Source organism: Macaca fascicularis, chromosome 1, assembly GCF_037993035.2.
Source record: "Macaca fascicularis isolate 582-1 chromosome 1, T2T-MFA8v1.1".
NCBI lineage: Eukaryota > Metazoa > Chordata > Mammalia > Primates > Cercopithecidae > Macaca > Macaca fascicularis.
In genome coordinates, this window is record NC_088375.1 from 146,794,615 (window position 1) to 146,812,268 (window position 17,654).

Genomic DNA, 17,654 nt, shown 5'->3' on the forward strand with positions numbered 1-17,654 from the left:
ATTGTCTATTTTGCAGAGAAAATCATGTTGGAAGGTTGTGTTTTTCTTCTTTCTCACTGCACTTCCCCCTGACCCATTCTAGTTTGTGCCCTCCAGAACAGTGTGGGTGACTCTTAGACATCTTTACAATCTGATATCCAATATGAGTGTAACAGGCAAAAAGATAATTATTTCTAGAACATTCATTACAGTTTGGGCATAAGGTTTGCCGTAGTTCACAGCAATGGGTTAATGGTATCAGGCCAAGCATGGAATGACTAAGTGATGATGTGACAGAAGATCATGAGACTTTGCAATTCATAGTTTGTTTGTGGTAAATCAGTTTTGTAGTAAAATGTTTTGTTTCATATTGTGGTGATCTGCACTTAGACCCCAAGAGAAATCCTGTTTCCAAAATGCTTCCACCTGTATCAGTGGAGTTTGGCACCAATGAAGATCTTGTTGGAATGAATGAAGGAAGATGGCCCTAGGAGATATGCTGGCAGAATGAGCAGAGAGCCAGAGAGAGACGTCTGCAGGTGAAAAAAGCATTTGATGAAGGAGAAAAAAGAAGAGCCATTTTCCTAAATCTGGGAAAGTTAAGCAAGTGCACATTTTATTTTCTTGTCTTTTCTTTTTGTTACCATCCAAAACAGTGAATACCAAAACACCACTTCTGGAAAACTTCTTAAAAGCAAACAGTAGAAGTATTGAGGTGTCTCTAAACCCTGTTTTGTTAGTTTGTTTTTTAATGTTCAATGTCAACTTGTTCACTCAGATTTCTGGAGAAAAAAAATATAGTTACAGTTTAAGGCAAAATAATTTTCTACTATCTGAGAAAATGTTCAAAAGTATTTGATTTGTAGTTGGTGTTCTTTCTTGCATAGATGTTAGCATACATTGCCTTAAGTGAATTAAATATGAGTTTAATACTATTCATATTTCCTTATTCTCTTTCTTTTCCTTATTTCTCTTCAATTTGACAACTATTTTTGCCAATATGTTCTTCCATATATTCTATTTCTGGCCCTCCCTATAGCTTTTCTTTTAACCTAAATTATAATGGTTTCTAAAGTAATATTGGCTGAAAAAGGAAATAAGCTACCAAATATGGAGGATATGAAGGGGCATTAATAAGCAGTAGTATAAACAAGTTCTTATTTAACAATAAGAGCTGCTCTTAAAAAAAAAAGGCCTGAAGAGAACAAAGAAACCCATCAGAAAAGATATTAGATTATAAAAATCAAACTGTTCTCTTACCTCAACAAGACAAAGCATAGATGCATGCTGCGTGTGTGACAGAAGATGGCTCTCTGGAGAATTTTAGTGGCCATCAGGAAAATGCTGCCAATCCTCCGCTCTCCACCCATTGCTTCCTACTGCTCGGACCCAGTAAGAGTGGGATTTGGGTGGACATTTCAGTTGAACCAAAACACAGTGAGTATCTGTCCTAAACTAGGTACTCCATTCAGTGCTGGAACAAAAGGCAAATGGACAGCATTTGTCACCTGTTGCCCTCTCCCTTCAGGCAATAGAGCAAGAGCAAGGGAGGTGAGATACTTTCCTTTTCTGCATGCTGATTTCACTTTGTGAAAATCTGACCTTCTTCATATTTGAAAGCAGTAGCAGGCCTGTCCTTGGCACCCCTACACTCATTTTCTATTGTGGTTGATGTCTCTTCCTCCATTTGAATGCTTTTGAACACATTTTATTTTTCTACTTTCAATTAGAGCTGACCTCCTTTTCACTTTCAGTAACACCATTAAAACAAAAGCTTCCTTTCCTCTTTTCAGTGCTTTTTGCTTGAAAATAACTTCTCTAGATTCCAAGTAGCCCAAAGATGGTGTCAGTGCCTAGTTCATCTTTGTATGTCAACTTTGTATGCACAGTGCCTGATACTTGGCTTATGTTCAATAAATGTGTAGTGATTGAATGAATGAGTAAACAGAAAAATAACTTTGGAAGCTATCAGTCGTAACGATGCAGAGCGCTGTATTCTCATTCCTGGTCTCATTCTCCTTTGCCTCTTCTAGCAAGACAGTGTTTCTCTATTGAAAGTCTTTTGCCTCCCCGTGATCCTCATTGTACGTATGTATGTATGCATATGTGGGTGTATGTACATATGTACATATTGCATGTTGACTTCAGTTTTAATCTTTCTTCTACATCATACATTATGAGTATAACAGTGTTCATAAGTTTACTAAAATTCATAGACAAATGTATATGAATTGAAACTACAAAATTACTCATTCCTAATGTGTAATTAGGAATTGTGTATTATGAGCACAACAATCATCTACTGCTGGTACTTAATCTGCTCTGCCAGCACTGGAACCTGGATCTAGTTACCTGCACAAACTCTCCTTTGGTACTGGTACTCCAGCCTCCTAATATTGTTGAAATAAAGAACTTAACAAATGTTCTTGGCTCACCTGCCTCATCTGTGGGCCTCAGAGACAAAATCCTGGATCTCTAGGTTCCAAAACATATAAAGAGTATACAGATACTGTAAGAATATCATTTATTTGCATGCCAACATTTAACATCCCACAAAATTTGCCCTGGCTTAAGCAAATTTCCCAGCACAGTGTTCTCCCATTTCTATTCCTCAACATCTCAGGGTTTTAAAAGAAAGCAAACATCTGCATGCATAGATTAGAGCCCTCCCATAAACACATGTTCCTATCAAAACCAATCAAAACGGAAAAAAGAAAGAACAGAGTATTATACATTTTTCTTTAGATCTGATGTCTGATTTTCATTAGGTTTAACCTTATTTCTTTTAGATCCTAGGCAGTGACCCAATATTTATTTTCCTGGCGGGGACCTGTTCTTGCCAATATTTCACTCTGGCTCCTGGAGACTTTACCGAAGGAGTTCAAGGCCCTCACACTCCCTTTTCTCTTCTGCTGCCCCTTGGAGACACACATTTGTCATGTGTATCCTTTATTTCATTTCACAGCTAATTCTGAGCCCTTTCTTTTCTCCTATTCACTACTTCTTAATTTCCCCCTTTTTACTGGATTTATGACTGAATACTTTAATTTATTCATCATATAATGTCTTTAGAACTCTTTTTTTTTAGTAATTTACAGTGGGCCATATGCTTTCTGCTGTTGCTTCCTATTATATTGATCTGTAAAGCTTCTGGGGGCAGTGATTATCATGAAAGAGGCTCTGTAAAGGAAAGTTATATTGTATCTTGTTTGCTTTCTTTTGAACAAAATATATTTCAGAGTTCTCCATGTGGTATCAGATGTTCTTTAACTTTGCAAGATTTCACGTGTGTGTGTATACATATATATGTGTGTGTATATATATATATCTTCTAAAACTCAAAAACAATTTAAAAATTGAACAATGACTTGAAATTAACACAGTCCTCAGATTCAGTTTACTAGGTGTATTTCATAGACCATGCAGATTTACAAAACCAAAATTTCACCTAAAATTCCTTATAAAAGGAGCTTGACGTCAGGCATGGTGGCTCACGCCTGTAATCCCAGCACTTTGGGAGGCCAAGGCAGGCGGATCACAAGGTCAGGAGTTCAAGACCAGCCTGGCCAACATGGTGAACCCCTGTCTCTACTAAAAATACAAAAATTAGCTGGGCATGGTGGCAGGTGCCTGTAAACTGAATGTTAACCTTGAGACATTTTCCTCTGAGATTCAATGAGATAATTAGACTAGATTGTAGAACTTCAAATTCTTTATGAATAGAACCCTGTGTCCAAATGCTACTTAAAAAAACAGATACAAACTGAACTGTTGGGGTTGAAATGGTGGTGGGTATCTAAAGCCTTGCTCAGGAGGCTGAGGCAGGAGAATTGATTGAACCCAGGAGGCAGAGGTTGCAGTGAACCAAGATTGCACCACTGCACTCCAGCCTGGGTGACAGAGCAAGACTTTGTCTCAAAAAGTGAAAAAAAAAGAAAAAAAAAAGGAGCTTGAACCACATAGCAATTAGTTTACTTTCAGAGGGCATTCTCTGTTAGACCTGCCTGATCTGTTTGCACAGATCACATGAGATAAAATATAGGCAAGTTCTTTGTTAACTGTGAGGATGATACAAATACCAATGTAAGAATTGTACTCAAGGGGTGGCACTTGCCTCTCTGGGTTCTGATTATCTTGTGCATAAAACAAAGATGACATTAATATCTATCCCTAGCAATGTTATGAGAATCACAGGAGAAATGAATGTGAAAACACTTTATAAATAGAAAAGCAGTGTACAAAATATTGATAAACATTGCTTAAAAAGTAAAACATAACATATTCATGGTCTTTATTCTTCAGGCTTCATAGGAGCTAAAGTATGTTCACTTGAATTCCATAAACAAAGCTTTGGCTTGGATTATTTGTGTTAACCAATAACATGCTATATCAACTTAAAGACATCAATTAGCCAAAATTATAGAGTGCCACTATTTTTACACAGATCTTAAAATCGGTGGTTTTGTGTATGCAACAAAATAATACAATCAGTAAATATTCCAGCAACTCCTTAGTGGTCCTTCATAGGTTCCAACATATTGAATGTTGAGAATTTTGCATATCTTTGTCATTTTAGTAATAAACTCTAGGTCCAGTCCATAACACTGATTAACTTCCTCAACTCAGAGGGAAACTAGCAAAGATAAGCCCCAGAGAGGAGATTATGACAACTGGGCCTCTACCATCAGCTCTCAATGTTTAATTGGGCCTCTGCATCAGCTCTCAATGTTAACCTTGAGTCATTTTCCTCTGAGATTCAATGAGGTAATTCGACTGGATTACAGAAGGGTAAATTATTTATGAATGGAACTCTATGTCCAAATGCAACTGAAAAAACATACACAAACTGAACTGTTGGGGTTGGAATGGGGGTGGGTGTTTAGAGCCTTGCTCTCATGAGCTCTGCCCATACCATTTCAGCTTCCCCACTTCAGCATCAATAGGCCACCTTAGAAAATCACTGGATGAAATGATTCGTCGTATCCCTCTGACTTCTTCCTAGAAGGCCTTTTTCACTCTGTGTTATGTCATCCAAGGCCTAACTCAAAGGTCTTTTCTATCTTCTCGCCTCTAACTTAAAAGTTTCTTCTCAATTCTTCTTCTTATTTGGTAAAGATGAGGTCTCACTCTGTTGCCCAGGCTGGTCTCAAACTTCTGGGCTCAAGTGATGCTCCTGCCTTGGCTTCCCAAAGTATTGGGATTAGAGGCATGAGCCACTGTGCGTGGCCGTCAATTCTTCTTTTGAGAAATTTAAGACATAAGAAAAAATTTTAAAATAACAAAACAAATACTCATAGGCAAGCTATCTAATATCAGTAAAATTTTTTCTTATGTGCTATTTATATTTTTAAGAAATAAAACTTTACTTATGTATATATTATACAAATATATATATATTGCTTATTTGTTTAATTAGATGTTAAATAATATTTATTTGTCTTTTCCCAGAGGCAATCATCATCATGAATTTACTGTGTTTCTTTCCCATTCATATTTTAGTACAGAAATGAAAAAAAACGTATATGCTTCCACAAATAATAAGTAACATTTTTGGTTATAAATTTATAACAGATATAATGTTATGCTTCTTGTTTTTTCACCCACACTTAGGGAATGAATAATTATGTGAATGAGATACAGCCAGGCGGATTATGTTTTTTAAACAATTGTAGTTTTTCTTCATCTGAATATTCCACATTTATTTATACATTTTACTATCAATGAGCTTTTAGGTAGTTTTTTCTCTTCATTTAAGTAATTCTATATGTGTGCTTTTGTCACTGTCTCTCTAGCTGTAAAGGTCACTCTATATTGTGCACCTAAAAATGTATGGCTGAACCCAAAGGTATTTACTTTAGACAATTCCTGTGCATCTGCAATTATTTTAAAATAAAAATGTAAAAATATTAGATACTTTTTGGAGATTCTTAATCCATGTTTCAATTTTTTTGTCTTTTTTATTTGTTTTATTTCTCTATATCTGTGCTCTTTTAGGGAAGATTTTGTCTATTCTATCTTCCAATTAATTAATTCTCTCTTTAGCTATATCTTTTAACCTATCTGTTTAGTTTCTTTTTTTAACTAACTACATTTATTTTTGGTTATCTCCATTTAGTCTTGGTTCTTTTTCATGTCTGCATAGCTGCTTGTGTTTCATAACCTCACTTTTCTGATTTATCTCTCTTATCTCTAATTCCCTCAATGTAGATTTTCCCCTTTGTTGCACATTGTACCTCACTGATAGCAGAATTTCTCATACTGTATGATTGTTTTCTCCTATGTATGGCCTACATTGTGGTGGCTTACTATAGGGTGGTTTTGTAACCAGGTCCTACAGTTTTTTAACTAATGTTTCTGATCTGTGTATTTCCACACCACGTGATTCAAATTCAAGTGCCATCCTCAAATGTAGATTTGTATTTCACAGATTACTATTTATATTTGTGTACCCAAGTGGGCCATTAGCTTTATGCTTCAACCTAGCCAGAGAACTGAGATATTCAAATTCGCCTTTATGAAAGTTAGCTTGTTCTTGGCTCAAACTTTAGACTGTGATCTCTATTTTGCCTCTTTCTACATACTGGTTGCAGTTTCAACTATTGTCACATGTGGATGTTAAAACTCCACCACCCCTAATATCTTCTAAATAAGTCCCTTGACTTACAGTTACTACAGTATGTTTCTTTTTTCTTTTTTTCTTTTTCTTTCTTTCTTTTTTTTTTTTTTTTTTTGGAGACAGAGTCTTGCTCTGTCAACCGGGCTGGAGTGCAGTGGCACTGTGTCAGCTTACCGCAACCTCTGCCTCCCTGATTCAATTGATTGTTGTGCCTCAGCCTCCCGAGTAGCTGGGATTGAAGATACGTACCACTATACCAGCTGATGTTTTAATATTCTTAGTAGATAAGGGGTTTCACCATGTTGGCCAAGTTGGTTTCAAACTCCTAAACTCAAATGATCCTCCCATCTCAGCCTCCCAAAGTGCTGGCAGTATAGACATGAGCCACCATGCCCCGCTTACAACAGATTTCTTAAACTTACCTGGTACCTTGAAGTTTTTTCCCTTTCTTAAGAGCATGCAAGTTCAGCTATATATTTTTGAAAAGAAAAATTAACTGTTTTCTTTGGCACTTCTAAGCATTTGGATCAGAAGAGGAGGGTATTTTATATGCTCTTAACATCACCAGTTTGTCCCAGAATGCTGCTGCTGTATGTTACTGTCTACCATGTATTCCTGGGTTTATATGAGGTCTCTTTCGACTTTCAAGGCACAGCTCAACAAACTTTGAATCCCTTATGACACTCATAATATTTCCTGGCCCAGAGTGGAATCTTGTTGAATAAACGTGTTAATTAAAGGATTAGATGACTGGACAGGATTTTTTTGCCACACCCTACTTTTGGTGACTATTTCTCTCTATCCAGACAGATAGCTCATGCAAGATTTATTATCTCTAGATGTCTGAGATTCTGTTAATCAACTTGTCTAGTACCACAGATGGATAATGCTGAATAAAACACAACAAAGCATTCAGGAAGGTATTAATTCTATCTGCTTCCAAGTCTATACCATGGTTCATACTGGCTCCATACTTGCTTCCTGATGGCAGTCTAGAGAGAATTTTGCTTATCCACTAATAGCAGTGGAACATTATGTTTCACAGTTAGATAAAAAGAGGCCTCCAAACTAAAAAAAAAAAAAAAAAAAAAAAAAAAAAAAAAAAAAAAAAGCATTCTGAAAAAATAAAGAAGACATGGAAAGCAACAAAATGAAGAACTAATTCTGTTTATTTTTAATGGTTGTGAAATGTAACTTGAACAAGTATCTGCCAGTGTGCTATATTCCCTGGAGCCTTTCCCCCTCTCAAATATTCATTTTCAGGAATTGTACTAAAAATAAACCCAAGAGTTTCGTTTTGACAGCACACCGAAGTTCTCATCCTTTTTCAATAATTTCATTACATGTAATAAACCTTAGCTGGCTCAAGGTTATTCAGGCTCATACAAGCCCTTCTTCACCTAACTCGGGCAATATTTTCAGCCTCATCTGCCATTCATCAAAGCTACTCTGTTATCTGAGAATTGTATAGACAAGTTAGGCATCCTTTATGTATCCATCCTTACGCATTTCACTCTGGAAAAACTAGTGAAAATACTTGTCTTCCGGGAAAATATCTACCCAAATTTCAAAGTTGACTCTAAGTCCACCCACTGTTGCTGTCTCTTCCTAGGCAAAGAGAAAGGTTTCTTTGAAACTCTCCCATAGACTTTTGTTAAGGCCTCTAATTTAACAACTATAATACAAAATAAATTTAACAAGTATAATGTAAAATAAATGTTATAGTTTTTTCTTGGGTAATCTACTTGAAATGTTTGAAGGTAGGCATTCTTAGGGTAATGCTGGGCACCTAGTAGATACCCAAAAACATTTGATGAAATGAAACTATTTCCAGAAGCTTTTATACATAAGGACATTTTCTCCATGGATTCTGACTCTCTAATGAGTAGATGACTGACCTAGGTGAAAGCTTAGCATCAGATCCACTCAGTTTGCTAGGACCACTCAGCTTCCTTCACTGGAACTCTCTCTTGGTTGCCTGATGCCTGCATCTGCTCACTTCTGCCTTGGCTGACCAATGAGTATTTGGCCTATTACCAAAGTGACGGTATCATCTATCACAGAGTGAAAGAAGGCACGTTAATTATGCCAAGACAACAGGTATAAACTGCGGCTGTCCTGAGCAAACTGGGATGTATGATGACTCGCCTATTGATTGCTTAACCTAGTATATTTTGCCTGATATTTATAGCCCAATAGTTTTCTAAATGAAAGTCACATTCTTTAATAATAATCACCACTTACAGTGCACCCCATATAGACTGAACTGTTTAATAAACTACTTCTTTTTTATAGATAGGGAAATTAAGGCTAGTAAGCTAAGTGATTTATCCAAGACCACCTAGCTTTGAATTAGTAGATATAAAATTTGAATGCGGGTCTTTCTGGCCACAATATATATTTCCTTTTTGCCATGCAGTCCTTGTTCTATCACCACGCCAAAAGGTCATATAAATTCCATTGCTATAGGCAATTTTTACAATATAACATCTCCCTGAACACAAGTGAAACATTTGCTAGGACTTGGAAACATTTTGAGGGATTGAAAATTTTCTTTGATATGTAAGATTTAACTTGTACCGCTTGGATTTTCATTTCTCACTGTGCCTTTTCTACGGGCTTCACACCTGTCTATTCCTTCCTCTCTGTGTCATCCTTACCCCTTTTTTACTTCTTTATCCACTTTTTCCCTTTCACTATTAGAAGTCCTTTGCATGACTGAGATTCCATGAATTTCTTATTCAGAAAAATATGCTTGGGTGTTGATTCACGTCTTCAGCCTGTTAATACATGGTGCTTACAGTAATTTGACAGTCCGCACCTGATGAACTCTGAGGTTGAGTGAATTGCAGTTGTTATGTTTCCCTAGGTTGTTGTAAGGTTTGACACTTACAGACAAGGGTGCAGCTCCAGGGGTAAGACCAGTTTTTCCAGGGGTTAGAGAACCCTGGGGCTTGGTTGAGATTAGTCCTTCCTGTTAGCAGCACTTATTGCTCTTACAAACAGGGCAGCCTTCAATGCCAGAGCTCCCACCAACAGGGAAAAGCCTGACTCAGTGACCACAAATTCCAGGTGTGATGTGGGAGAATGTCTGCGATAAGAGACAATAAAAGTGGTAGGAACTGTGAAAAATCTATTGTACAGGAGGTGAAAGGGGAGAGATTAACTCAGTAAGTTGTCAGCTCATTTTCTTACTGTGCTATCATGAGCTTTAACTAAAAAAGAAAAAAAATCTGTTTGATCTCCTGTATTGGAGATGTATTTCAAGGCCTGTATCTGTCACTGAAATCTACAAAGTGTGCTTCAGCTATAAATCTCTATCCTTGAATGTACACATGCAATTATCTTAGAGAGATCTGGCTTCCATAAAAATGACAATTGTCATTCCTGATCTTGCTTTCCTTCATAAAAATATAATGTTTATGTTTAAAAAATAGCCTTCAATTGATAAGTAACAGAGAAATTTATGTCATTATCATATTAGATGTCGAACCCTTAAATGTCTCTTACGAGTCAGGAAAAAGCAATCATTTTACTTAAACTTTATTTCTTTCAGTACAGCAGCTCTGAAAAGTCATCAGTAAAATTATTTTCCCAATTAAATGTAGTTAAGATTCCATGGCTTAGAAACATTATGGATTTGTGTGCATCCTGACTGTGATGTTGCTTCTAGTTATAAGTATAATAATGGTTTGAGACAATGAACTATTTCCTCCAAGTTTCCATGCTGTTGTCCAGAAATTATGTACGTCTGCAATTGCTGGATTGAGTTTGCCAAATCACCCCACATGCTTACTGTTTAATGACTATGCTCTCTATCTGAGAACTGTTTGGTGCTTTTCAAATGTAAAAGCCTAAGCTAGAAATGAACTTAATCAATGTTGTAGGATCTACTAATCATGGAAATCCCCCATGAGTTTTACATTCATGAAAGTCAGGCCATGGTTTGGTGGGAGCAGGAACTCTTCCTAGCATATTCTGTGGTACGTTGTAGGTATTTAATAAACATTCATCAAATAAATTAGTAATATTTATTAAGGTGATAATAATAATAGATAACATATATTGAGTGCTTATAAGGCACAAGACCCTGTTCTCAGTGCTACACATGCATCACCATTTTTTTTCTCCTCATTAAACCTCTATGAGATAAATTTTACAAATGAAGAAATCTGGTGCACAGAGAAGTAACTAGCCCGAGATCTCTGCTGCAGCAGGTGATAGAACAAACATGCCAATGGCCGTGGCCTAAGTCCAAAACTTATTCTCTTAGTCACTACATTGTGCTGAATGTATGTTTTCATATTTGTATGTTAACAAATTTCCAGCATAATAATTTTGGTTCCAGTGTTGAAGGTAATAGTCATAAGGGGTGGTTGTTATTTTTTTTGAAGTTGTTATTCTTGCATCAAGCTTATATTATGTACTTGCCATATTATCCTTTCACTAGCTCAGAGGTTGTTGTTATTACTCTGATGATGTTGATTAGATAATGAACTGTCAGAGGAGTTAGAAACTAGCCCTAGGTGATATAACAAAGTAAATGCCAAACAGAGGGTTTGAACTCAGGTCTAACACATTCCAAAGGCCAGGCCTTTCCCACCATGAGAGTGAATACCTTGCATGATTGGAGAGGCCTATGTGAATTCACTAAATCCTACAAGTATGATTTGTTGTTGTTTTTTATCTGTTGTTAAAACCAGTTTTATAAGAGTCAATCATCAAGAAGTCCCTCAGATATCCACATCAACAATGTGATACAGACTAAATGTCTGAGGTGTATTTTCAGGATTCTGCAGAGAAAAGGAACCAATGGAAGATATATATGATTTATTTTAAGGAATTGCTTCATGCTATAGTGGGGACTGGCAAGTATAACATCTATAGGGCAGGCTGGCAGGCTGAAAAGTTGACAGGAGTTGAAACATTGCAGCCTTGAGGCATAGACAATGGGTTGATTATAAAGACCTGACTTAAGTATCTACTGTACCCCATCAAAGTGCATTCACCAGAGACCCTCAGGGACTCACATAGATGGTTTTCAAACTCTATCTAGTCAGTACTGCTCTCAGACTTGGACAAGAGAGGCTTTGAGCCAGGGTTTCGTACCTTAGAGCACTTTGTCTTGTGGCTATAAGCCCTGCCATAGGTTTATAGCATGTAATCTGTAGGGCTGAGGAGATGTGCCCACCAGGAGCCTATGCCTGCTTTCTAGACCATGATCTGGGTACTTGGGAACCGGAATTTCTCTGAAAAAAAAAAAAAAAAATGGCCTGAACCTGAACAGTCATTTCTCTTAAATTTTACCTCTCGAGGGTGTACTGCAAGGCCAGTTTGCAGAGATTGTGGACAAGATCGTGGACAGAGTTTCTAATTATGGGTAGAGTGTCCAGAGATTACATATGAAGTCCCATTGTGGACCATGGAGCTTGGAATGGTAAGAAAAGTTGGGGAGACTGTGAGCTGGGTTCCAGGGGCAGAGAGCCAGGAACTGGTCTTTCTCATTCCAGAATTTTCCATCACAAACTGAGGAGTACAAGAATTCTAGATTTAAACATAGTCTTCTCCATCATTATGAAGATATATTTGACAAAGTAGGGAATAGAATATGTTTTATTTAATGATTGCTTAGTTTTATTTATAACAATTTATCTTAAATATTTAGACATATGGTCTCCATTTGTCCTCTTCCCCTGGGCGCCGTAAATGTTAAGTAAGGTCCTTTCCTTCAGACCCTTTGAGGATTCCTCAGAGTTAACTGAGACGAGGAGGAGGCTGAGCACAGAGTTTGAGCTTCCCAATTCCATCTTTAATTTGAATAGTACTTTTACTTATTAGTTTATCATGTCAGACTTTGTTGAACAAAATAATTCTGCTGGCTTAAAAATAAATGTTTGAAAACCACAGGCTTCTAGGCACAGTGGTGCACACCTGTAGTCCCAACTACTATGGAGGCTGAGACAGGAGGATCACTTGAGCCCAGGAGTTCAAGACTGGCCTGGAAAACATAGTGAGATCTCACTGGCTAAAAAAATAAATAAATAAAAAACACTATAAACCATAAGCAAGTATCATATTAAAACTTGAAGAGACCTTAAAAGTCTTCTCCCAAAATTTCATAATTTTACTAATGAGAAAATGGAGGCCCATGGAAGGTAAGAGAGTACTAGAGTCCTTGGCTAGTGCTCTCTGTGATATTGGCTATTATCGTGGCTTGTATTTGCCAGCCTCCTTGAAGAAGCAGTCTGAGATGAAAGTGCAGAAGCGATAAGTTTTTCTTAAAGATATCCAGCATACTGGCCGGGCATGGTGGCTAATGCCTGTTAGCCCAGCACTTTGGAAGGCCGAGACAGGCAGATCACGAGGTCAGGAGACAGAGACCATCCTGGCCAACATGGTGAAACCCCATCTCTACTAAAATAAAAAAAATTAGCTGGGCATGGTGGTGCATGCCTGTAGTCCCAGCTACTCTGGAGGCTGAGGCAGGAGAATCGCTTGAATCCAGGAGGCAGAGATTGCAGTGAGCCGAGATCGCACCACTGCACTCCAGCCTGGGAGACAGAGCAAGACTCTGTCTCAAAAAAAAAAAAAAAAAAAAAAAAAAAAAAAAAATAATTCCAGTATACCTTTTCAGGAGCCTCCTTATGCCTATTACAGTGGCTCAGTTATCCAACCCCTTTTGCACTTGCCTTTATTGAAATTTTGGCAGAAGAAGGAGCAATCGTTTAGTAAGATTATAAATTATCTGGTGCCATTTCTGGTGGCAATGGCATTTTAAGCTTTTTCTCTCATTTAAAATGAATTATTTCTTGGTGATTAAATAAGAGAGGCATTGCAATTTGTGTGTATATTGGAGTCAAAGCAGGGAGAGCTTTAGGATTTTATACGCTACCTATATTTTCACTCATTAAACTCTCTCTGAAGGTAAAGAGTTAATAATGTAAGTTATCTAGAAAGAGTATAAATTTTTAACATCTTTCTATCCTTTTAGATTGCAGAGAGAATCGAAGAGCAATAACCTCACCTAACAATTAGCTTAGATTTGTGTACCCTTGCCCATGAAACAATAGGATCTCGTTTAAAGATTTCTGGGAGACAAGAAGAAAACCTGTTCTACCGTAGAAAAGCGTAATGGAATCTTCAGCTTCTTCCTTGGGAGATCACAGGCTTGGAGTACATGCTCCCTGGACATAACACACCTTAACAACCACAACTATTCTCAATTGTCCCCAATTCAGACCCCCTTCATGGACTTGATGCCAATCCTGCTTTTCTCAATCCTCTTTTTCTTCTCTCTTTCAGAGCTTTCAGCATCTATTTTCTCTACCACCACTCTCACAGAAGACTGACCTCCAATTTGTGCAAGGCTCCGGGTTGTTTATTCTCATGTTCTCTCCATTCTGCTTTTATCATCCCACATTCAATGGCTTAGTTTCATGTTTTCAGGGTGGCAATGGAACTAACGGGGAGGTGATGCTGGCATTATTTAGAGCTTCCATCTCTATATGTTGATGGCCTAAAATCCCCCTGGCTTGAGGCTTTGGAGGCACAGAGCCCTTGGTAGATGACTTTTACAGTCTGGGCAGGAAGCTGTGCTGTGTTTGACTCTAGGTAGCCTACTGGATGTCCTGGAAGCATAGTGGAGGAGCTCTGCACGGAGCAATGTCTCTCTGATGCAGCAAACACTACATGTAAAGACACCCTAGATACTAGTTTGTCAACGTTGGGACATTGTCTTCTAATGTGCATGTCAATGCAAGTAGGCAAACAGGGTCTAGTTATGTATATTATCATATTAAGTTGGTGCAAAAGTAATTGTGGTTTTTGCCATTACTTTCAATGGCATGACCCACAATTATTTTTTGTATCAACCTGATAGAAAAATCTACTGATAATGATGATGTTTATAGATTCAGGGAACTAACAAAATGGGGAAAAAATTGTAAAGCATTTTTTTTCCGTGTAAGAGAAGTAATCATTATAGCAATTAAAGTGTGTATTTGGTTTTTATACCTTACTATCATACTACTAGGTTGGTGCAAAAGTATTTGCAGTTTTTGCCATTAAAAGCAAAAGAAAAACTGCAATTGCTTTTGCACTGACCTAATATTATAATAAGTATGCATAGTTTTCTTATGCATAGTTTACATCAAACTTTTTATATGTTTAAGTATATACTATTTTCTCTTTGCTTATTTCAGTTTTCAGAAAGTATCATTCAACTTCTTTTTAATGTTGCATGATTACCCTCAACTCTCAAAAAACACTATTTATAAAACCTGAATAAATATATCTAAAGTTTAGTGGTAACATAAAATATCCTTGACAAAAACATATATGTACATACATAGTTTGTATACATATTTTGAAACTCCATGATATTTTACCTACATGTATTATAAAATATATAATATGAATAATATATAATATTAAAATAATGCATATTTATTAAATAGAGAATAAGCTTGCTCTCTGAATTTCAAATAGGTTTAAGGATGATTTAGGGAGCCATAAAGACTGGTAAACAATTGGATTTTCCAACCACATTACAGATGGAAGGAAACAGGACTGACCCTCCTAGAGAGTCAGCCAGCTATTAGAAACATTGTGGGTGTGGTGGTGAACAATGTGGCCTTTGGGGCCTAACATCTGGATTCAAATCTCAGTCTGTTACTTAGTGAACAATTCCTTGTCCTTTCTGTGCCTCAATCTTCTCAACTACAAAATGTAAATAATAACAGAACCCACATCATAGGGTTGTTGTAAGGACTAAACCTCTTTTGACATATATACATATATACACACACACTCATATATACACATATACATATATATTTATATATTATATAACACACACATACATATACAAATATATAAAATATGTATGCATATATTAATCAAACCATTGTTTCTCTTTCTCAAAATAAGATAGTAGAGCTGAAAACTTAGATAATAAGAAAGCTGTTGGATAGTTCTGGCAAGGAAAGGTCATACCATATTTGTGATGAGTTATAAACTGAGATCGGCAGAATCTCACAGAAAGATTAAATACCTTTAACTGAAGGCTCCCAAATGCTAGACTCAACAGCTGTGTATTTACCCCAGCAGGCTCCAAGATTAAGTTCAAACTTATTGCAATGTTGTTTTCTATTTGAACAGAAGACTAAAGTTGGATTCAGCTGGGATTATTAATGATTGTATTTATTTGCACCTAAGTATTATATTTCTTTAAGTTGTGCATTATATACATATTTATAAATTTAGTAAGCGTTAAAATAACCAAAGGTGAAAATAGCAAGAAGCGTCATATGTGTGTGTATATGTGTGCATAAATTGCACACACACACACAGGCACACACACAATGGAAGCAGGTATTAAAATCAGATGCTCAGTCTGTTTGGGAATCCTACACAGAGGGCTGCAGTCTAGGCACCGTTATTCACCTGGTGACAGGTACCCAAGTTGTAGATGTGGTATCTGAAAGGAAATAAACAACCTTACACATGCAAATCTTGCAAACAAAACCTAAAAGTGATGGCTGTTGTCACTTCCCCAGCAACTTTAACAAAATTCTTTCATTCCACTGAATTAAACAGAAAGAGCACCAGGATCCTAGATTCTAAGCTCACCTTTCCCTCTGAACATTTCTGTGGCCTTGGGCCAGTTCCTTCACTTCTCTCAGCCTCAGCTTCCTCACAGGGACATTTGACCAGATGATTTATAGGGCATCTTCTAAGATTATATGATGTTGAATTCTGTCCATGCGAGGAGTTTGAAGAAGGATGGAGACAAGTCAATTTTGACAGCAAATAGAACTTGTGTGACTCTAAAAATGCTGAAATAAAAATATAAACTCTAGATTAAATTCCTTAGAAACTTGTAATTATTTAACATCTTTTTAGAATGGTATGTATTCCTGTTCAGTAATTTCAAATTTTACATACATTTTTAGCAATATGTGTAAAAGACATCGAACTTTGCTAACCATGAGCAATTGTTAGGTCTCATAATATTCACTGCTTCTCTGTTTTAAAATTTTAGCATAAAAGGAAAAGCTTTTCCTTTTCATGGGTACTATAGCTTGATAGCTACAAGTCCAAAACTATGCCACAAAAGAAAACAAAATTTTAAGCTTTAGTTAATCTTTAAATCTGGTCTTTGCTTTCTGAATCTTTAAAATTTCTGGGATTTTTGTGTTCTTCAGATGCTATTTCTTAATAACCACACAAGATATTCAAATTTCATGGCCAAAATGTTTTACAGCCTCCTAATTAAAAAGAAAAGATTCTCCATATTGTTGTGTGATTACTTTATTGTGTTGGACACTGTGCTAAACACTTTCTAGATACTGATTTATTTAGTCCTCACCATAAGCCTGTTGCATGAGGTGATATAAAAACCCATTCTACAGGTAAAGAAAGTAGACAGTAGAAGTCTTAATCATGTATTTTGTAAACGTCAGAGTTGGAATTCAAAACCTTTGCCAGTTTGCTGCAAACCTTATCCAATTTTTAAAAAATAATGTCAATGCCAAGGCTATAAATGCTCAGCTTCCAATACTTTATTTCAATTTTAGTATTTACCATGGTACTGAAATACATTGTAGTTAACCTGATTCATTGTTAATGGATTAATAACTAATCTATTAACTATGTGAACGTATGTATTCTTTGCATCTATGGTACTTTTGAATCTGACCAGGAAGTAATACCCCCTAATTAATGACCACATTCGGAGAGTATTTTATTTAATAAACAGCCAAATTGCACTTATTGTGTGCAAAGCACTAAACCCTTTATAGACATCAACTCAATTGATTCTCATTCTAATGCAATGAGTAACTAATATTATTATCTCCAATTGTACAGATGAGAAAACTGAGTCACAGGAAGGTTAAGACACATGCCCACCACCGTATAGCTAGTAAATAAATGGCTAAAACCAAAACACAAGTAGTCTGTATCCAGAGTCTGGGATTTTAACTTAGTATATTCTACTTGATTTCTCATTTTAAAAAGTTTTGATACTATCTTCCCACTTTACAGTTTTAAAGCTTTG